The following is an 18,523-nucleotide window of genomic DNA, read 5'->3' as shown; positions in this document are numbered from 1 at the left end:
AATCTTATAGATGCACCCTCACAAAATGATCCTTAATGCATCTGAATGGTTACAGTATCGTAATAGACTTGAACAAGCGCCAATTCACCAATTGATTATTGATATTGCAATTCTATATCGGTTCTATGCATCCACTTTATTGGGGAGGACGTGTATTATAAAGAATTTATTTTATTGTTAAGAAAACTCAGTTTCTTCAACGGGCTTCGTGTAGATAAAATATCTTTCATTAAGGTTATCATAAATACAGATTGCTGCGAAAATGTAATACTTGGTTGTGAATAAAAAAAAATGTTTGAATATTGCTTTACTCTTGCTTTCTTTTTTTTGGTTTTATATTTTTAAGCTGTTACAAAAAAAAAGTGATAATACTTTAGGATAATAAATGTCTGTGTGTCGTTTATATAGTTCACTGTAAAAGAAGCAGCGCTGAAGAAGCAATTTTTCTTGTGATTTGTATGGGCAAGCAGCGTCATGAATTTTCCCACACAACAAAATAAAAAGTTGCTCTTTTAAAGCAAAGCTCTTTGAAAAGACTCATTCATACCATATTAAGTACTGTTACTTAGTTTTGATATAGCCTGTATAATTCTAAATTCAACAAAGTATAAATCAAAGAAGATTATGTAACTGAATATGAATTTGTAGAAACCACTGAATACCTAAAAACATATTGTAAGTAGTTACTGGTATGTTAATCTTAGAATTTCTATATGTTAGTCCTCAATATTCAGTGCTGACTGTACTTAAGTAATGAAATGGAAACCCACTTTGCATACAGTATTACCGTTAAAGTAAATAACCTTAGCCAGTAATTTGTAAATTGATTCCTGGCGCCAGTTCGGCACTGGATCGACCGACAATGCCCCATCGTGACCAGATATTTGCATGCCTAGATGAGATATAAAGCTGTATTTACATGCATTAAGGTTCATGAATATTTAAGTTTTTATGCATGAGTTTATCGAGAATACTTTTATGCTTGATTCATTGTTATCACTTATCATAAATCATACCTAATTATTTATTATTATCATTAGTTAAGGATTTCCACACTGTCAAATTAACATTTTGGTGAAAATGCATGGACAGCAGTAAGTAATCTTGAGTACCTAGATATATCTATCGCAATATCTAGATTTAATGAAGCCTTAAATTTTTGTCACGTTTTAAATAAACGAAGATATTATTACAAAGAGACATTTTTCATCTTAATTAAAAAGTAAAATTAGTATCAATCACATTATCGGAAATTTGTCTTCGTCTGCTTCAATTTGGGAGTCCTATTAGATTGATATCGCTGGGGAAATTCATGATGATAATTGTACATCAACACTCCTTAGAAGTCGTTCTATTTAACCTCCTTTAGAACTACTAAATTAACGGCTCACATATTATTCAAACGACATAAATCAATATTATGATTAAAGTTTTACAGAACTAGATTTAAATAAATAAGTAAATGACATTAGTAGGGTCCTCCTTACTCATTGGCACTCATCCAGTATTGGAACTTTCGAGTCTTAATTAAAAGATGTCGTAAAAGATGCCAATAATTACGAAGCCTGCGTGATAAACAATCTTCACCAAAATATGTCACGAAGCCAACTCTTTCTTATACAAAAAAAAGAAGCGAAATCTCAGGCCTCAGAACACGGGAAGGCCGATCGATCCGACTGGAATGATCTCAGGCTAACCTGACAGGACTCGTGCATACACGGGAATTCACAAAAAGAGTTCAATCAGTCTTATAAATGTTAATACTTTTAATTTTTTTCTAACAAAGAATTTTTCAAATAATGAAGAAAGAGAATCCTCAAAAAGCTTTGAGATTCTCCAAGGGACTCCTCAGGTTAAAATAATTATACGGCTCTTATATCTCATATATTTTGTTCTAATAGCAACAACTAAAAACTTTAGGTGAGGTAGATTTTCGGTAAAGCGAGGTCGACATTATCATTAAACATAAAAGTTTAGCGCACATTCTGTTTATTTGTTTAAAGGGTTTGGGTCAAACCAATAATAGTTTTGCGAATATTTCGAGCATTTAATAGGGGTCTAAAAAGCCCCTTTTGTTAAACTTAACCAGCAAAATTCATAGGGGCCGGCTTGTTTTCAACTGTTGATTTTAAATTGAACCATATATTGTTATTGGTTGGTATACCTTTGACACCAAAATAATGGTTCATTACAAACAATGCTATGCAACTGAAGAAAAATTAAGGCATACGTCTTAAAAATTATGGGTTCTTAGGTACCTACCAATTAATAAAAAAAACTAAAGTAAAAGAGTACCTTTCAAAAACTTTTTATTTCAATATTGAGCTACATGTTATCATAATTTTGAATGTATCGTAGAGAAGTCGAAGCCAAGTTAAGAGGGCTTAAAAATAAGAGTTAACGCTTTGAGTAAAGGTAGTAGTTAGTCTGGTAAAAGGTGCCCATGCGCTTTGCTTCACTCATCTTTCTGCTATGCTCAAAGATGAATATTTCAAACCGAAAAAAAATTTACAAAAGACAATAGAAAACAAAAATAACTGGCAACAAACATTCTGTAGGCACTCCATTTGGAGTCTGTTTCGAGAGGGCTCCTTGACTCTCAATGCAAGCAATAGTCAACGTTGGAACTCGGAACATCGATTACTTGTAAGTACCACCAATCTCCAAAGTCTAGCCGTCTTTCGAATATAAATAATGCAAAAGTTCGTTATAATTTCGAATGTTTTGCTTACAAAACAATTTTAATATCTTCAAAGAAATATTTCTAAACCACATTGCCAAATACAAATATGAAAATTTATCGTATCGAATTTGTAGCTGAATAGAAAAGGGTATAGAGTATACAAAATTCTCGATATTAACTGAAGTACCTACTATCTTTATAAAATGTTTTCCATTTTGTCCGTTTACTTTCGATTTCATTTTATATTTTGTCTTGCTTGGCTGAATTTATTCAACATTGCTCTTTTACGAACTACTTAAAGTAGGTACCGTATCTGTTATTTTTCTCAGAAGTATGGATAGGAAAAATAATTATGTGGAACTGGATAATCCATTTCTTTATTATTGGCAGGTTTCTGCCATAACTAGTGACATAATTTAATACACAGTTTATGACCAAAACCAAGTGAAAATACTATATTATGGTTTGTGTAAGTTACAATTATTTAAGGGAGATATACACACCATAAATTAATCATTTATTTTTTTACACCGGTATAAAATAGGACATAAAAATATGGCTATTAGTTTGAAAAAACTAGAATAAATTTAAAAGGTGAGACTAAAGGTATAACGGTATTCGAACCAAAAGTGTCGGCGTATTCGGCAAGTTTCAAGTCGTTTGGAAAACTCCGATGCTGGAGCGAAGTCTCTAGGGTACAGTTCTTACCAGTTCCCGGAACTTCAGAACATGTTAAAGTTTTAATATAATGGTGAGGTGGATTTTGTATGCGATTGTTTGTGTAATGCCGATAGAAATATGGATTTTATATCGCAGACCCCGATTCTGTTTTAATACTAACACGTCGATGTAGTTTCGATGCAGTCTCGTTACAATATAACTATTAACTACAAAATAGTAATGTTGAAAAATATAAAACTAACGTGTTAGGGTCAATTCAGACCACAACGCGACAAATAGAATTTGAATAGAATTGACAGTCTTGCAAGAATTGAAGTCTGTCAAATCCATACAAATTTAGAAATGCATCTATATCTATCTTGCGGTCTGAATTGACCCCGCGTTTTGATTGATGAAAACATTAAAATAACGAAATATAAAAAATATCAGATATAAAGCATACTATTTAAAAGGGTTGAAATCATAAACATTTTAATAAAACGTAATACTTTGGCTGTAATTAATTTATGCAAGTATTAATTACAGCCAAAGTATTACGTTTTATTAAAATTTCGTTATTATATTGGAAGTTGGAACTAGGTAAGCCGAGAGTCAATAAAATATAATAAAATGGGATTTGTCCTCGCCTTGAACGACAAATCTTGCAGTTTCTGTATTTTAAAACTAGTATTTTAACACAATAGGGAACATTACACAACGGTTGGAGGAGAGGGAGTAGAGCTACTTACGCATACAGTAAAATAATCCGACCAAATTCCGACATGTTGCACACAATATATCAAAAATTGTCAGAAAAGTGGTCAAACGTCGAACAAAACCTTTTTTTTTTGAGCATGAGCCTGAGCTTTGAGAGCCTGGAGCTGCCGTCTAGCGTGAAAACAGTAAAAATATAATATTATCCTTTTATTATTGAAACATCGATGACAGCTAGAATGTCAAAAATGTATGGATGGACGTACTAATGCACACTCGAAGGTGTGTATAGGATAAATGTGACAAATTGACTCTTAAGTATCGCCTACATAGGCGTTAATGTGTCTATGTGAGACATTACCGTCCGAACTACATAACTCCAATGCGCATTACTGTCACAAATTATATTATGACGTCATTAGCTCTGTGATGAACATCACAACATCAATATTAATATTATAATTGCGAAGGTGTGTCTGTCTGTCGGTTCTTCACGCTTAAAGCACTGAAGAATTTCTTCCTTGAAGAAGACTTGGAGTCCCGGAAAATGACATATGATAATATTTTTAGGTAACATGTGGGAATATTATATTAATAAAGGTAGAAGTTTGTTGATTCTCAGTCCTACCCGATACGCACATAAAACATTGTTGCGAATTTTAGCTGATTTTATGTCTGTCGTTTGCACAGCATAATAATTAGGAAATTTGCAACGAATACCTAAGCATGCCTAATATCACAACTGGCACAAACACAATATTCAGAAATATTTCATTGGATTATTCAATCGAAATCGAATTTATAATGTACAAGTTTGCCAAACAATATCTAATCACAAATGTAGCTAATAATATGCCAATTGTGAATTCAATAACTATTTTAGTACATAGCAGTTATGCGCGCAGCGATAAAACCATAAATTTGACTTTAAACCGCACGAGATACGGTCCGAATTCAATTGCCGTTAAAAATCAGTGCTAAATAACAAGCTAATGCTGTTTGCACATCATTTGTAGAATTGAAAATACATGGAATAGCAAAATTGGGTCTAATTATTAAATAGCATGCGGGTAATGATTTCCATGTTTTACATTTTAATGTAAAATAATTTAAATATTAACTGTTTAAATTACACTATTTAAGCATTTTCGTTTTGCATTAATGCATTCGTGCGGATATTTTTGTTGCAACAATTATATTATGACGTTGGGTCGTCAAAATGGCGGTAAACCGTAAAATTGCGCCAATAAATGATTCGTCGAAGTGCGTATCGTCGAATACGTCAAACGTCAACGTCACGTGACGACGGGGTGCCGACGCGTCACGTCCGCGAGGCGATTTGACGAGCGCTGTGTGTTGTGACTGGCGACATCTATGGCGACATCGATTGTCGTCGGACTATATTATGTGAAATTTTTAAACTTTATGTGATCGAGTTTTCTTAAGATACACTAAAGCCGTTTTTCCATACAAACGTTGTCCCCTGTTTCCTCCCTGGATAATGCCGGTAGAGTTATATATTTTTTTCCTGAATATCTATGGCCACTATTAGCATGTCCCTATGTTTTCTTTTTTTTATAATTTAATTATTAAAAAAGTTATGAACGTTTAAAAACACAAAATATGGCCAGATTTTCCGCTGTGTTCAAACATCCAGAAAACAAATTTGGCTAGATTATACAAAAAAAAACATAGGAACACAGCTCAAGCCTTGCTTTAATTTTAAATGAAAAAGTATTTAAATCGGTTAAGTTTTGGAGAAGAAATCATTGGACAACGAATCGTTGATTTTCTGCAGTTGTCTCTATCGCGCTCTGCGGGGGGAGGCTGGAGGTAAAGGAGACAGCAAAAGACAATATTACAAGTACTTTTTTTTTCATTTATCTAGCCCTTGGTGTGTCCTCTTAACTTTTAACACATTAGCGATATAAACAGGTACAAAAAAGCAGAAATCTTTCCTACAAAAATAAAAATTGTAAGTTTTGTTTTAATAGAAATCTAGAAATGAAGAGGTAATAAGGTTTGGGTAAAGCTACGGAAAACGAAAAAAAAATGAAAACAAAAAATGAATTAATCAGTTCAACTTTGTCGGAAAAAGAAAAAAAACTTAATTAGCCTATAATAAAACGAAACAAAACCCCAACGCGGCGGCCGAATAAACAAACCTGAAACCGGCCTAATTTCGCTAAGTTGGTAATCTACAATTCGTGTTAGGACGCGCCTATCCACTTTTGATGTTCGTACGTACTACGAGCCGCGGCCCGGCAGGTAAAAGTCAACACGACGTCATTGTGACATAATATGGTAAGTTCCGAAATTTAACCCAGGGTACTAGCACTGGCTAGTACCCTGGGTTTAATTTTGGAACTGTCTTGAGCACTGGCTCAAGACACCTAGAATCGACGTCATGATGTTGAATTGTTCCGAAATAAATGCTAATGCTTTGACGTATACAAGTTTGTCGGGGTGACACAATACAGTGTGTGGTACACAGATTGTCTCACCAGTAAAGTATTACACAAGTACAATATGGTCTTGAGCACTGCCTAGAATATTGGGTTTTATTTCGGAACTTAGGCAATAGGCATAATATATACGTAAGAATTATATCATCTTCATTATTCCAGACCTGCGACTAAGTTATGTAGTACTAGAAATCGCCCAATGGTCGAAACTCGACCCTAGCTTCAACGACATTAGGACTACTACCTATATTTTGTAAAAAAATATTGACTTTATCATAGTTTTTTCAACTCTTGTCTCTGATCTTATACTGGCCGTGTAAGCATTGTCTAATAGTATCTAAGATTCAATAAAAAAAACTATAATCCATTTTCAATTTGTCACCTTGTTGTCAGCAGACTTCAACCATAAATAAAAGAGTATGATTCGTATGTATAGGCTTGTCACTCAAAAATCTGTCATTTTTTAGTGTGTGTGTTGTAGTGTGTGTAATGTTTTATTTGTTAAAAAAATGTACCTATGATAAAAGCATAATTTCAAAATTATATTAGCTCGATGCACTTCTCCATACTTGATCTGTCAAGTTATTTGATGAATTGCCTATTCGTCACTTATCAGGAAGTGGCGAAACAGGCCCTTAGAATTGTGACGCTACTTGGTCCACCGTAAGCGCTATTTACAAATAGCCAAGCCAAAGAAACTTTATTAAATCTGACATATAATGTTATTGTAATGTAAAAGTCTGAAGAACTGCAGCTACTAGGATGCAAGTTGCAAACATTATTGGTTCTGCTCTAATATTAAGGACATACAGGCTTATGATGAGACCTTGTGATGTTGAAATTAATCCCTAATCATGCATTAGCATGCATTTGGCAGTAAGGTAATACGTTTTTAAATAAGATGATGACGTCGTGATGAATAATATGGCATGTGATTAGAAAAAACTGACACTTTTCCATTGCCGCGTCACCTACTGCGTACATACCTTAAATAGACAAAAAGGTGTGGCGGATGCATTTGCGGTCGGGGACAGTGCACGAATAAAGCCAAATCGGGCTTTTCCGATTGACCAGTTCCACCCAAAAGTTTTTGCTGATACTAATTTAACTGAGTGTGCTGTTTTACAGCTACCAGATTTGCGCCACATTGGAAAATAGTCTGCGGTCTGGTTATATTGTGTCACACTAACCGATATCCTTACTTGGCCATCAAGAAAAATATTTAAAAACTAACCTTGCAATTATTTTTAAAATCTTATTATTTTAGTACCAATTAAAATATTATGTTTTATGATTTATGATACGTTTGAAATAATAACTCCCACACGACTTTTTACATGCCCATCCGACGCGTGGATCATCTTACTTGTCAGACAATCAGGCGATCAGGCTGCATTGTCCTATCCAAACTTAGAAATAACATGTTTCCAACGCGGGAATCGAACCCACGACCTCCGAGTCAAAAGCCACGTTCTTAACCACTGGACCACGGAGGCGTTCATACGTTTGAAACCGACGTGTTCGTAATGACGTGTTTTGCAAATTCCTCAAAAGTCCGCTGCTAAGTATAAGCATCTTTAAACGTATACTAACAACTATTCGACACATACTTACTAGACCAAAACATTCTCCACCTTCATAAAATTACCAAAAATACAAGCGTGTCTACAGCAAAAAGCAAAGTCGAAGCAATATTCACGAATTTACTTATTTACGAGTATATAGTTCAGTATCCAATGCTGTTACTAGAAATAGTTCAGAACTTCCTCGGTAAACTTGGTTCGATTGCAACTTAGTATTCGGTAAACACTAAGTTTACATGTCAATATTAACTCCTAGGTCTCTGTTTACCTATTTACAATGTACACTACACACTAATATAAATTAGTTTCAAACTACACTATATCTTTTAGTATTGTCCAAAATACATTTCTATTCTGGGTATAGGACTTTGCAGAGCAATATTTCTGTTTAAGTTTGTGGTTACGAATATGTTAAATTATAATTATTGCTATGAGAATCTGTTTTCGATTCTGAGAAGTTTCAAGTCAAGGAGTATAATAGTACGGGTTCCCTAGAACATTTTTTATTACTATCAAGCTAATTTTTCGTGAGTAGCTTCATTTTGATAAGACGAACAGCAATAATTTCCTCTGCGAAAAATCTCGAAAGTGGTGATAGTCATATAATTAAGAGTAACATTGTCCTACAAATAGAACAATCAATATTTTAGGACCATCAAATCGAAATATTATATCCTTTCTGTCTCTGTTAGCTACCACTTTCGAGATTTTCCGGAGAGGAAATAGTTATTCGTCTTATCAAAATGAAGCTACTCACGAAAAATTAGCTTGATAGTAATAAAAAATGTTCTAGGGAACCCGTACTATTATATTTTTATTATTATAAAATTGGGGCCGTCTATAGACTGTTCGTCCATATCCTTTTTTTGTTATTTTATTATTTAGATTTTTCGCACCAAGGATAATTGAAATAATATTATGAATTTTAATTAATTGTGGTCCATCACGCCATGGACACATTTTTTTTTTTTTTTTTATATATATATATGTGTATATGTATATTTAATAGAATAGAGTATAATATGTTATACATATAATAAATAAATATATACATTTATTGTTTTATAAATTGCATAATAATAATATTAATGTTTTGAACGGTGAGGTCCCAGTCGGTGTGGCGGCCAGTAGATCCGACATTTTCCGATTTCCTTAGATTTTATGCTGCTCCACCCTTTGCCTTTAGATGTTAAGTTAGACTATATTAAGGGTTAGTTATGGTAGTTTATTTGCCTTTTCAATCCATCGCAAAGTAGATAATAATTATAAGTAGCGCCAATTAGAAACAAGTTTGTAGTAATCTCATATTGTGATCGGTTTAAACAGTCAATAACTAATGGGAGGCTACCATTAACTTAAGGTAAACACTATTTTGCTATTTACAAGTGACAAGATAGAGGTTGTAAGTTTGTAACTTGTAACTAGCAAAATAATATAGTTAGGTCTAGCCTTGTGCGCCTTATTATGACTTTTTAACTTTTTACTAATTACAAATGTTTCTAAATGCATTTTACGGTCTTTTAATGAGGGATTTTCCTATTTTTTTAATTTGATTGTCAAACAGTTTCCATTTTAGTAACTAGATGGCGTATAAGTAAATAAATACCAGGGAATACCATCAATAATTGCTACAAAACTGGGCAAAGGAATGTAAAACTTGATACATTTCAATTTGAAAAAGACGCAATGATATTCCAATGAATAGGATAATAAAGTTATTAAAACGATGTTTTAGCTGAAATTCACGGAAGAAATAGCCCTATTTACCGATATTCACACCAAATGTCACAGGAATTATACATTTTGGTTTTGACAACATCTTACCTGCACTTGTGCAAGATAACGGATATTTAATTATTATAATATTTTTTTCATTAAGAATTAAAGCAAGGCTTGAGCTGTGTTCCTATGTTTTACTTTTTTATTTATATTTTAGCCAGTTTTGTTTTCTGGGTGTATGAACACAGAGGAAAATCTGGCAATTTTTTTGGGTTTTTGGACGTTCATATCTTTTTTAATAATAAATAATAAAGTTATGAAAAAAAAAGAAAACATACTGGACATGCTAATAGTGGCCATAGATATTCAGGAAAAAATCATAACTCTACCGGCATTATCCAGGGAGGAAACAGGGGACAACGTTTGTATGGAAAAACGGTGGTGTGGACTCCTCTTAATGCCTACATAAAGTTAATTTTGAAACTTTATGTAGGCATTAACGTTTACATTTTTAAAATATTGTAGCCACATTTAAAGTAAACCTAATGGTAAAGTTTCAACTCAGTGTTTGTAAACTTTTAATTAGATATATGAATTTTGTCACATACTAATTTGGATTTATTTTGTTTCAGGTAAGAGTTTTTATAATAATTTATGGACTGCATTTGGTAAGCTGAAAATATTATGTTTATTTAATTAATGAATTAATATGTAGTGAGTACTTATCTTATATTATATAAAATTCTCGTGTCCCAATTATAGTTACCGTACTCCTCCGAAATAGATTTACTGATTTTTAATAAATTGTATAAAGTAAATATTCAGTAGGTCTGAGATTCGGCTACTGGCTTCTTTTTTATATTGATAAGTGCATTTGTTGAATAAATTAATAATAGTAAAATATTACAACTTGAAATCGATGGCGACCATTTAATTGTTTGTGTGACGGGATAGCGATGGACGTTGCCATACTTATATTTTAGTTTCAATAAAATAATATGGGTGAAATACTTAATATGGCAAAACAGCGTTTGCCGGGACAGCTAGTAACTTATATACGTAGATACGTAAGTCTACAATTGACGTCGTTGGATAGCCGTGCTAAAGAATAGTATATTTTGTTGTGATGCAGAATATTATGGTTGTTCTCGGTATTTTTTCTGCGTCTTTTTCTTGCGTCTTCATGCTCATCTTATCGGTTTATTCCTGAAGACTTGAAACTTGGTGACAGGCAGACAATTATGCCTGCCTAGACAGACTAAAACTCTCTTCTACTACATCAACAGTAAGTCATTATAAAATTGATGTCTGATACGATGAGATGAGTAACAGTCACTTTTCGGAAACGATTTATACTGAACTTTCCCAAAAAGCACATATAATAAAGCAAATATAATAAAACCTAGTTTGAATATCAAAACACATAACTTTCTCTTTAGTACGGAAATAGTCAGTTATGCTAAAGTTTCCTAACGCGTCGAGCAAACTTTTGCTTAGTTTTAACAAAACACTAATGTTATGAAAAATAAGCTTTTCAAAAACATGAACGGGCTTAAGGGAAACCATTTTCGAGGCGCATTTTGTAATGCAACATTAACTCCGTAGTAAAGATCATTAAAACTAAAAGTAGCTTGGTCCATTAGCTTAAAACATGTCGTCAGAATCTATGCAACATGCAGCGTTATAAGCGAATTTTAAGCCGAGCAAAATGGGCTCTTCTTAAAGGTAAGAAGGTATTATTTTCACTTAAAATTTAAGTGGAAACTAAAATGGAGCGTTCTGAACAATACAACATCCAAACAAAAGTAGAGGCTTCGATAGCATCACATTTTACTAAAATGCAAATGTTAACTTATTTATTAACTAGCTGTCCCGGCAAACGTTTCTTTGCCATATAATGTGTGTATTTCGCCCGTATTATTTTATGGAAGTGACTAAATAAGTATGTCACCATGGCATCGTCCATCGCTATCCCGTCGCACAAACAATAGTCGCCGTCAGTCTCGAGTTGTAATATTTTACTATTATTTATTCAATAAATGCACTTATCAATAAAAAAGTACCCAGTAGCCGATTCTCAGACCTACTGAATATGCGTATAGGTAAAAATCAGTAAAGCCGTTTCGGAGGAGTACGGTGACTAACATTGTGACACGAGAATTTTATATATAAGATTTATCTATAAATCAAATTAAATTAGAAGATTTAATTAACTATACAAGAAAATGCATCGGGCTTCTTATGTAAATACTATAAACTTATATTATTAGCTTCTCATAAAGTGGTACCATTCATATTATGTGTAAACGCTTGTTCTTAGCTTTGTCTGCGGCTTCCTCCATGCGTTTCATATAAATCTACAGCTTACCGTATTCATGGTTATCCAGGGCCCATACCACGTAACGGTTTTGAGACTCAAACAATCGTACGAGAATGTTGCATCCTACTCTTACAAACGTGAAATGACGTTGTTAGAGCAGGACGCGGCATTCTCTTCCGATTGTTTGAGTCTCAAAATGGTTTCGTAGTAGGCCTACAGACCCGAATTTCATCACGCACGGGCCACGGCGATACTATCTAATATAATAATATTATGTTATAGCGTTATATCTATACTATAAGATAATATTACTGACCTTTAAGTTACTACAATACGTTACATATACATTTACACTTAGCATTCACAAAGTCACTGGCTCAGCCGAGATGTATTTGTTTTGTCGTTCAATTTGTTGCGTCCAAACTTCGTATGTACCATTGTACGTTAACTCCTGAAAAGGGTAACTGTTGTAAGCAGTTAAGCTCCACGGCGGACTGACTTTCCGAGAGTTAAGGTAACTTCCCTCTCATGTATACTAATTATCAAGCTATTATGTAAGTTTATGTGACTAATTGTAAGAGCCTTTGTGACTGTGGAGTACTAATGAATATTCCAAACATCCTTTGATGGTCGTATTAAATTCGAGGTGAGGAAAGTGAATTTTGGGTTTAAGAACAGCGCGTGCAAAAATATGAGCTAGATGTTGCCCGCCACTTTAACAGTAAATACACCTGCGGTAAATAATATCCTTTAATAAGATTCAAATTCTATTAAAATCGGTACCGCAGAAAAATAAATAAACAATCATCATCATTTAGTGCCCTCTTCATAACGAAGTTCGGCGGTCAGCTGGTTGAATGTCTTCCGGTCTTGGGCTAATTCTTTAATTGTGGGTAGCTACATCTGGTCCAATCCTTTATGTAATCTATCAATTTTCTTCTTGGTCTACCAGGTGGTCTCTTTCCCGGAAATCTACCCTCTATGATCAACCGTATAAATTCATATTGGGATCCTTTTTGTAGGTGACTGAAAAAAGCGACCTTTCTTTGGATGATGATATTCATTAGTTGGCATTCACAATCCGCTCTTTTTAAAACTTCTTAATTCAATTACAAATCCAAATAAACAAACCTGTTAATATTAATTCTTAGTACATGTAGACTTTTTAACCCTAGAGTCCTACACTATCTGGCGCACATGTTATTCCTACACTGGGGTACTGGGGTACCCCATACTAAAATGACTGTAATTCTTAAAATGAAAAAACAATTAATGAAAATTATTTTTATTATAAAAAAATAGTATTTTGAGATCACAAATCAGCCTTATTAATCTACGATAAACTTAGTTTGAGCATTTTGTGCAAACTTTTACTTGATGCTCTAAGCAAATAGGTATTTTGCATCTTTGGCACATAGTCCTGGTTTTTCTGTCCTTGGACCTTGGACAAAAGCCACACCGTCCTTGTGTGGCACGAGAGGAAACAGGGGTTGTAGGATCTAGGGGTTTTTTGATGATTGCTGCGATGGAATCTTTTATATCCCTCCTCAAAGTTGGCATTCGGTAACGGTCCTCCAAATGTTCATGAATAAGTTCCAAGCCTAATTGTTTCAAAAATGTTCGCCGAAAGTTTATTTTTGGCTTATTATTTGATTTCGAACATTTGTAAAGAACCCAGGAATTAATTCCAACTGCATTCAATAGCCCATAAAATAAACACATTGGCCAACGCCTGGTTTTTTAATTCATTCAAACTTCTGACAGCCATCTGAAACCAAATAAATAAAGTTCATCGAATTCTACTTACATAATGTCTTAAAAATATCAGTATTTCATTCATATATGAGTATTTATTTTATAAATAATAAAATATAATAACATATTATATACAAATATATAAATTCATCAATAATATTCAAACACGTAATAAATTAATTTACTTACGATTTTCCTACACTGGGGTTCTGGCGTACCCCACAGCACTTATACAGGCGACCACACTTCGCGGCCATCGCCGTGGCACTGACGTAACGCGAGCTGTTGACACTAAACTAAAGTACTCCGACGCGCGAATACGTGGATATAAAACTAACTGAAATATTTAAAAAACAAATCGGTCTGGGGTGCATGTGCACCCCATGTAGGGTTCTAGGGTTAATGATTCGATTTAAAAAGTTAACGTTTTGTTTTCTGACTGATTTTCTTGACTTTTATTTCTTTTATTACTAACCTAATTGCGAAATAATATTATATATTACAGGGTGTAACAAAACTAAGTGATAATAATGTAGGGTGTGTACGTGTTCCTTGTAAAGAGTTCACTGTGAAAGTAGCAGCACTGAAAGACCAATTTTTTTTTTCATTTTTGTATAGGCAAGTGCCCCATCGTGAAGAGTTTCCCCATACAAAAGTAAAAAGAAAAATTTGTTCTTTCAGCGCTGCTACTTTCACAGTGAAATCTCTACAAGGCACACATACACATACAATAAAAGTTTTCATCGATGGTGCTAATTGCAAACAAAATATTATATTCCAAAAATACCATTAGTCTGTTAGGCATTGAGTAATATTATAAAAAGAATAAGAGCTATCATTTAAATCTTTCATCGTAGTCTCATTGCATCCTGCAACAATATAAGTCATAATATCTACTTGGTTGAACAACCCCAGTGATCAAGGTGAGACCACATTGCACCAAAGAGGGTCATAGAAACAGAATTACGCAATGGTAATATCGCAGGCGGATTGTATATTTAGCCGTATTACATTACGGCTAGCCGTTTTAAAAAACGGCGCAGTTTTGTAATGCGGCGTGTCGACGTTTAGCCGGATTGAATGCGGCTGAATAAAAAAACGCCGGAATGCATTCGGCGCTATACGTTATTCAATACGGCTAGCCGTAATGTAATAAGGCTAATTATACAATGTGCCTGCGACAGTAACATGGCTTTGCGTTGCAGCGACGCATCATAACTTATAGTACAGTAGTGCGACCGCACAACTATCTCCCACTTCTTCTCCTCTTTTTTATTCTGTTTAAAGTCACATCTTCTTAATTTGTCCTTCATCAATTCATACACCGAGTTAACGAATCAATACAGTCATCAATGTGGCTTATTACACTAAAATAATATAAACGTCAGAACCTCATCGCTGCAATGCCGCAACGGACCAGAGCAAGTGGCTTATTTATTTCGCTCGAGACTGGTATAAAATTCATACAATCAAACTTCAAAGTCGACGAAAACAAACCGTGTTTCCCTATGTATGAGCTGAAATTAGGGTTTTTATTACGTTTATCGTCATCAAACTTTGATGCCACCATAATCTCCCATGAATCGCAAATCGTAAGCCCATAATTCGGTACCATAAAAACTCATAAAAAATAACTCTCAAACAAAAACAAAGCCCTCAAAAGTAATAACGCGAAATTGTATTCTTTACAACGACAAAATTATTACCCCAGTCTTCATTTGGGTTGGATAATGAAAATAATACAGAAATGCCTCCTAAGAATCTCTACAATAACATTAATAATTCAGAGTGTTCGCGGACCATTTTGCCGCTCTCCAGCAGCGGGCTTTGGGCTCAAATAAAAATTTTGTTTGAAGAGACGCCGGGAAAAATGTTTTACTTAACTTTTATTTGCTGAAATTCTAGGCTTCAAGAGCTTTGATCCTGAAATATTCTGAGTGGGCCTTTGATTTTTTGCACAAAAAGTCGTGACAAGTTCCCAACATGGGTCTAGTTAGGCCTTTCTACGATTCTAGCCGGCGTAGCCGCTATAAATTATATTAACATTTTATTTCTAAAATAAACTTAAAATGTAAAAATTGTTAAGAAATACGCATAACGAATGTTATATAGAAAAACATTAACTTATTTCTGATGCAGTCGGGTCGTAATTTACTAATCGGCACAAAACACTACACCACATAAAATATCTAATAAAGAAACAATAAAATGCAATTTCAAAAGAAACAAAGCAGATGGCGCACCTGCTATTACCCATTCTTTCATTAAAGCACTAATGTTTCTTGCACAAATGCGCTAAAAAATATGATTTATTATTGGCATTGCGGCTACACCAGATGTGTCGATTACTCATAGCTCTATGCGGTTGTGTCTTGTTTACCTAATGGATCCAAGATAAAATATCGTTTATAACGCTTTACGAATATAAATATGGATGGCTGTTTAAGTATTTGTACCAAGTACATTATGGTTGATCGTCATCACTTCTAACATCACAACAACGTGGATTGTTTTGAATTTCGACAGTAATTCTTTCTAATCTTCTTCATCAAGATTTGTTATTGAAATCATAATTTTATCGCTTACTTACCCGAAAAAATTTCCTGTAGCTCTAATTATTATTATTTATTATATCAACTTCAATTTTAATCACTAGAGCATATTTTATTACAAATATTTTTCGAATATAATTTTTTTATGAAAAAATGGGGCAAACGAGAAAACGGGTCACCTGATGGTAAGCAACTTCCATCGCACATGGACATTCACAGCATCAGAGGAGCTGCAGGTGCGTTGCCGGCCTTTTAAGAGGGAATAGGGTAACTATAGGGGGGAAAAGGATGGTAAGGGAAGGGAAAAGGGTAGGGGATTGTTCCTCCGGTAAACTCACTCACTCGCAAGCCCTATTTCACGCCGGTTTTCTGTGAGAACGTGGAATTTCTCCGGTCGAGCCGGCCCATTCGTGCTGAAACATGGCTCTCCTCTGTTACTTTGTTTAAATAGTTATTGTATGTTAATTAATTAATTTTCAGATGGAATTTAAACACTAAAGCTTAGTGCAGACTGTAGTCTATTTTTTCACCTTCTTTTTTCACACTGCGTTTAACACGCCAGATTTTCAGATTTCCGTACACGGACGCAAATGGATATCACACGCTTCCATTTTGTTTAATTTACATACGCTAATGTGATACACTGAAAGCAATTTTTTCGAATAAATCGATTCCCTTATCTGCATGGTGGGCCAGTAAAAACGGATTACTTGACGCGAAGAACATTGAACATTGGCCACAGGATATTTTTTTGTAATTATTTTTCAACGTCTAGTATAAAATATAATATGTAGGCAATAAATTATTACCGAGGACCATTATATTTTCAAGTTGTTATTGCATTTTTGTGTTTAATTTTTTTTTATGAAATAAGGGGGCAAACGAGCAAACGGGTCACCTGATGGAAAGCAACTTCCGTCGCCCATAGACACTCGCAGCATCAGAAGAGCTGCAAGTGCGTTGCCGGCCTTTTAAGAGGGAATAGGGTAATAGGGGAGGGTAGGGAAGGGAATAGGGTAGGGGTTAGGGGATCGGACCTCCGGTAAACTCACTCACTCGGCGAAACACAGCGCAAGCGCTGTTTCACGCCGGTTTTCTGTGAGAACGTGGAACGTCGAGCCGGCCCATTCGTGCCGAAGCATGGCTCTCCCACGTATATTGTGTTTTCTTCACGGTAATATTATTTTAATTACCTACCTTTCAATTTTGATTATACAATATATACCTTTTAACATCCATTTTGATTTTTTGCATAATATTATATTTATGCACTTAGTGCTTATTGTAATCCGTGGCTACAAATTATTAAAAAAAACATTTATTTGGCCAATATACTACCCTGCAATGGCTACTAAGTCTAGCCACGTAAATTACGTTTATCTAGATTAGGTCCGGCTGAGTCACGTCGCGATCTGTGATTTCGGGAAATTGCTTTAAAGCAATTAATAGGTGTTTTCGAGAAACAAACATTTTTACTTCTCTGTATTTTGCGTTAATTAAGTATGGTGAGGTTTTTAATTATTGAGATTTGAGATAAAGGAGAAAATTGCAAAAAAGTCAAATGTCACGAATAAGTTCCATCTTAAACAAAACTGAAGTAAGATAAAAATATATGAAATAAGACTCAAACGCACGCTGTTCTTAATTTTAATTCCTACGTGAAACTAAAAAAATACTAAGCGAACTTTGAGCGAGATTTTGCTTGAGTCTCATTTAAAAAAGCAATGCTAAGAGAAACATTTCAAATGACTAGGTATTTTCTTTTCTTTCTCCCGTGAAAGTTTTGGTCAAACACATGCTTTAATTATCTTCCCTCGCGTTTATTTTCTTTTGCGTTACATAATGTTCTCCAGCCGAAATGTTTAGGTGATATAATATGTATGGACGCTTCACACTTTTGACGTGGGAGAGCCATGCTTCGGCACTAATGGTCCGGCTTGACCGGAGAAATATCACGGGCTCACAGAAAACCGGCGTGAAACAGCGCTGTGTTTCGCCGAGTGAGTGAGTTTACCGGAGGCCCAATCCTCTACCCTTTTCCCTTCCCTACCCTCTCCTACTTCCTTCCCTAC

At 34.4% G+C, this 18,523-nt stretch overlaps 1 protein-coding gene and 1 long non-coding RNA gene across 4 annotated transcripts in view; one reads left to right on the top strand and one right to left on the bottom strand.

Moving 5' to 3' along the window:
- The window catches only part of LOC121739845 (CUGBP Elav-like family member 3), a 604,208-nt gene that overhangs the window by 97,750 nt on the left and 487,935 nt on the right, over positions 1-18,523 (top strand). The window lies entirely within an intron of this gene.
- On the bottom strand, positions 13,414-14,297 carry LOC121739849. Its single transcript, XR_006037500.1, has 2 exons — positions 14,089-14,297; positions 13,414-13,912 (listed from the first exon to the last, which is right to left on the bottom strand). It is a non-coding gene; the product is annotated as an uncharacterized LOC121739849 (long non-coding RNA).

This window comes from Aricia agestis, chromosome 2, assembly GCF_905147365.1.
Source record: "Aricia agestis chromosome 2, ilAriAges1.1, whole genome shotgun sequence".
NCBI lineage: Eukaryota > Metazoa > Arthropoda > Insecta > Lepidoptera > Lycaenidae > Aricia > Aricia agestis.
The sequence above is the reverse complement of the archived record's forward strand: the minus strand, read 5'-3'. Positions and strand labels throughout refer to the sequence as shown.